Source organism: Schistocerca serialis, unplaced genomic scaffold (assembly GCF_023864345.2).
Source record: "Schistocerca serialis cubense isolate TAMUIC-IGC-003099 unplaced genomic scaffold, iqSchSeri2.2 HiC_scaffold_1235, whole genome shotgun sequence".
In the NCBI taxonomy this organism is placed as follows: domain Eukaryota; kingdom Metazoa; phylum Arthropoda; class Insecta; order Orthoptera; family Acrididae; genus Schistocerca; species Schistocerca serialis.
In genome coordinates this window covers 297,501-302,500 of record NW_026047442.1, presented here as the reverse complement: position 1 = coordinate 302,500, position 5,000 = coordinate 297,501, and the positions used below count along the sequence as shown (strand labels likewise).

The window sequence follows — 5,000 nt, the reverse complement described above, 5'->3', positions numbered from 1 at the left end:
ATAACTTGCGTTTCATGAAGAGTTATGTCCAATATGCGACATTCCCGCTGTCCCTATACATGAGCTGCGAGCTGTACCACGTACAAGCTACAGACGCGATCGCATTGCTCACTGTACTGATTCCCATGCCGAGCGATCAGCTAGGAAGCGCCCCATCCATGTCGGTACCCGTGGGCGTTGCACTCGCAGTCGCAAAAAACGTTGGGCAAATATATATCTCGGAACAGTAACGACAGTCGGAGCCTCCTGGCGTTGCACTCGCAGTCGCAAAAAACGCTGGGCAAATATATTTCTCGGAAGAGTAACGACAGTCCGAGCCTCCTGCGTGGGAAGAGTCTTTCTAGGCCCTGACCCACGGGAAGGGTTTAGCTTCCCCCATCCCGGACATTTGAAGTCGTCACACTACCGGTATTGACTAATAGACTGATTGCTGATAATCACTAGCCATACACTGGGGGAAACGGCCGACAGGGGCAGCAACATAGTGGAGCCGCAGTGTCACTAATGTACAGAGATAGAACAGTTTCGACTGGAACCAGAGTAACCGTATACACGGCACTGATTAGTAATAAATGCAGAGCCATCAGAATACAGATAATATATACAACCGTCCCTATACATGCTGAAAGACTCTGCACACAATGAGAACCACACGTCAGCCAGACACTATCACACACTACTCTCTGCCTCTAACAGGCACACACACAATATCTAACCACCAGCATGGAAGAACATCCGGTGCATCCTCTCCGCCACATTACACAATCCACACTATCATAACCAGACCGGGAGGTCCACCCAGAAAACAGAATATCCCACCCTTCCGACATCCGCCATTGCTCAGCTAAGCCACGAACACCCACACATGTCCTACACAGGGGTGCACCCAACATCACCATACTGCCTCCTGTCACAGTACACAAACAATGGCAGGAATGAAAGACACAGATCTGCCACAACCTTGGAATCGGAGCGCCGCCTGTCATGAGCCACAAGTGCATCCTGACGTGACAAATCGGATGATCCCGCAGGCATGCACTTACGATAATCACTATCAACGAACCTGCCGCCGCCCCCCCCCCCAAATACACCTTTCCCTACAACAATGTGTACCTTAACCTAAGCTATATCGTACCTTAACCTAACCGACATTGCGCCTTAACCTAACCTACGTTGTACCTTAACCTAACCTATGTTGTACCTTAACCTAACCTATGTTGTACCTTAACCTAACCTACGTTGTGCCTTAACCTAACCTACGTTGTGCCTTAACCTAACCTACGTTGTGCCTTAACCTAACCTACGTTGTGCCTTAACCTAACCTACGTTGTGCCTTAACCTAACCTACGTTGTGCCTTAACCTAACCTACGTTGTGCCTTAACCTAACCTACGTTGTGCCTTAACCTAACCTACGTTGTGCCTTAACCTAACCTACGTTGTGCCTTAACCTAACCTACGTTGTGCCTTAACCTAACCTACGTTGTGCCTTAACCTAACCTACGTTGTGCCTTAACCTAACCTACGTTGTGCCTTAACCTAACCTACGTTGTGCCTTAACCTAACCTACGTTGTGCCTTAACCTAACCTACGTTGTGCCTTAACCTAACCTACGTTGTGCCTTAACCTAACCTACGTTGTGCCTTAACCTAACCTACGTTGTGCCTTAACCTAACCTACGTTGTGCCTTAACCTAACCTACGTTGTGCCTTAACCTAACCTACGTTGTGCCTTAACCTAACCTACGTTGTGCCTTAACCTAACCTACGTTGTGCCTTAACCTAACCTACGTTGTGCCTTAACCTAACCTACGTTGTGCCTTAACCTAACCTACGTTGTGCCTTAACCTAACCTACGTTGTGCCTTAACCTAACCTACGTTGTGCCTTAACCTAACCTACGTTGTGCCTTAACCTAACCTACGTTGTGCCTTAACCTAACTTACGTTGTGCCTTAACCTAACTTACGTTGTGCCTTAACCTAACTTACGTTGTGCCTTAACCTAACCCATGTTGTGCCTTAACCTAACCCATGTTGTGCCTTAACCTAACCCATGTTGTGCCTTAACCTAACCCATGTTGTGCCTTAACGTAACCCATGTTGTGCCTTAACGTAACCCATGTTGTGCCTTAACGTAACCCATGTTGTGCCTTAACGTAACCCATGTTGTGCCTTAACGTAACCCATGTTGTGCCTTAACGTAACCCATGTTGTGCCTTAACGTAACCCATGTTGTGCCTTAACGTAACCCATGTTGTGCCTTAACGTAACCCATGTTGTGCCTTAACGTAACCCAATTTGTGCCTTAACGTAACCCAATTTGTGCCTTAACGTAACCCAATTTGTGCCTTAACGTAACCTAATTTGTGCCTTAACGTAACCTAATTTGTGCCTTAACGTAACCCATATTGCGCCTCAACCTAACCTATATTGCGCCTTAACCTGACGCACGTTGTCGCTGAACCTGCTCTGTAATTGTTATGCAACTCGTTAAATTAGTGTAGTGTTGCCTAACCGCAACCCTCGCAATATAGTTCGCTATTCGCACTGCCCGGTCCCCTGTGTATCGCGTCATGTTAAACACCTTGCAAGTGTTGCTGACTTTCCACATGCTCCTGCTATACACTGTAATGTGGATAGCAGCAGGACGTACATGCCCCCCCCCTTCCCCCCTGCCTTCGCAAGCTGGTCGTTGAGAAGTTTGCATGTTCAATGCCCTTCGCATGCCGACGTACTCAGCCTACGTTGTGGTACGGCCTGTCACCTGTCCGCGGATGTACGCAAAACCCACAAACTGTGCTGCACATTGGTCCGTATGTACTGAATGATACATCGTGGCACATGTGTGACCGTACGACGACTGCGCCTAGCAACGGCGGACCATACAGTCCAAATATTGTGGACGCAGCTACGTGTCGTCTCCCTTTAGGAGCTGGATTGCAGTGTGGTACGCCATTCAGACGTGTGGGAGGAACGGACGCCCTGGATGGCGATCAGCATGAGCAGTCTGTTGATGTAGTGGAGCGTGTATTCGGACGTAGTCGTCTCTTCTCACACACTGTGATAGCATGTTGCACCGCGTTCCACATCTGCGACATGCTGCAGAGGCCGGCTGACAGTCGTTCGCGCAATGGACACCGCATACGTACGGGGGCTACCTTCCACGTGTTCTCTAGGCGTGCACATGTTGTTGCGTCTATGTGGGCAGACGTAGTGTGTTGTGACACCTGACACAGGCATGCAATACTCGTTGCAAATGGCGATGGACGTCTACGTTTGCTGGTGACGTTACGCAAATGAACAACTGGTAACCCGTTGTGGTGCGGTTGTTCTCGCTAGAGGTGAATCAGTGTTGGCGACGATCGGTCGAGCTATTAACCGGTTGTTTCATGGATACCCACCATGCCCACGAACGTGAAAGGGGACCCACCATGCCCACGAACGTGAAAGGGGATCTGGGTGTGAGGCGATACGCGGCGGTGGCTGGGTGGGACCGTCCCCGGCCGGTGAGGGGGGGCCGCCCGGCGTGCTGGCAGCGCGGTGCGTGGGCGCACGCGCTACAGCCGGCTGGTGGGGGCGGCCAGTGGCAGGCGCGCCGGCCGACGGACGCGGCAGGCGGCGCAGCTGCGCGCCGGCGCCCCCTGCTCGCGGCGCCTTGCGGCCAAAGTAGGTCCTCGCGGGCCCGGTGCGAAGCGCGGTGGCCATCTGCAGTGTGCTGGTCCGATTGAGGACTGTGTGCGCTGAGGATGCGCCGCCGCCCGGCGCTCGGCGCCGCGACGCCGTCTGCTGCTCGGTCGCCCCAGCGGTTCTCGCAGGTGGTTTGTATCGCAGCTGTGCGGACGTGTTGGCGCGTGCGCTGTGCTGGGAGAGTTCGCTTCGGCACCCAAGTGGGGCTTTTGTCCTTCTGTGGCGCTGGCGTTGGAGCTGCCGGTCACCGTAGGTGGCGCGTGTTGTCTCCCGCCGGCAATGCCACGACAGCACGCTCCCGGGCCTCTGTCGGCAGCGGCAAGCTCAGTTGGGAGCACGGGTGGTCGCACCTAAAGCGTCTACTCGCCTAACTCCGGGCGATTGCGCCTCTCTCGAACCCGACCAAGTACTTAGGACGGCGCTGCGCGCCGCCGGGACCTGAGAGGGTTTCGAGGTGTGTTGTGCAGGGGAGCTCAGCCTCCTCCTGTTTGCAGAATAATTGAGCGGACGCTTGCGTGTTCGCGCGGGCCCCCGGGACACACTCCCGGGCGGCCGGCTGCTCAGCTCTAGTTGACGCAGCTCCCTGGTTGATCCTGCCAGTAGTCATATGCTTGTCTCAAAGATTAAGCCATGCATGTCTCAGTACAAGCCGCATTAAGGTGAAACCGCGAATGGCTCATTAAATCAGTTATGGTTCCTTAGATCGTACCCACGTTACTTGGATAACTGTGGTAATTCTAGAGCTAATACATGCAAACAGAGTCCCGACCAGAGATGGAAGGGACGCTTTTATTAGATCAAAACCAATCGGTCGGCTCGTCCGGTCCGTTTGCCTTGGTGACTCTGAATAACTTTGGGCTGATCGCACGGTCCTCGTACCGGCGACGCATCTTTCAAATGTCTGCCTTATCAACTGTCGATGGTAGGTTCTGCGCCTACCATGGTTGTAACGGGTAACGGGGAATCAGGGTTCGATTCCGGAGAGGGAGCCTGAGAAACGGCTACCACATCCAAGGAAGGCAGCAGGCGCGCAAATTACCCACTCCCGGCACGGGGAGGTAGTGACGAAAAATAACGATACGGGACTCATCCGAGGCCCCGTAATCGGAATGAGTACACTTTAAATCCTTTAACGAGTATCTATTGGAGGGCAAGTCTGGTGCCAGCAGCCGCGGTAATTCCAGCTCCAATAGCGTATATTAAAGTTGTTGCGGTTAAAAAGCTCGTAGTTGGATTTGTGTCCCACGCTGTTGGTTCACCGCCCGTCGGTGTTTAACTGGCATGTATCGTGGGACGTCCTGCCGGTGGGGCGAGCC

General features: G+C 52.8%; 1 non-coding gene across 1 annotated transcript in view; it reads left to right on the top strand.

Moving 5' to 3' along the window:
* The first annotated feature begins 4,264 nt into the window (after positions 1-4,264).
* LOC126436332 (small subunit ribosomal RNA) overlaps positions 4,265-5,000 on the top strand; it is a 1,899-nt gene continuing 1,163 nt past the window's right edge. The window contains exon 1 of the ribosomal RNA XR_007580594.1: positions 4,265-5,000. This exon is cut by the window's right edge and continues 1,163 nt beyond it. This is a non-coding gene — a ribosomal RNA (small subunit ribosomal RNA).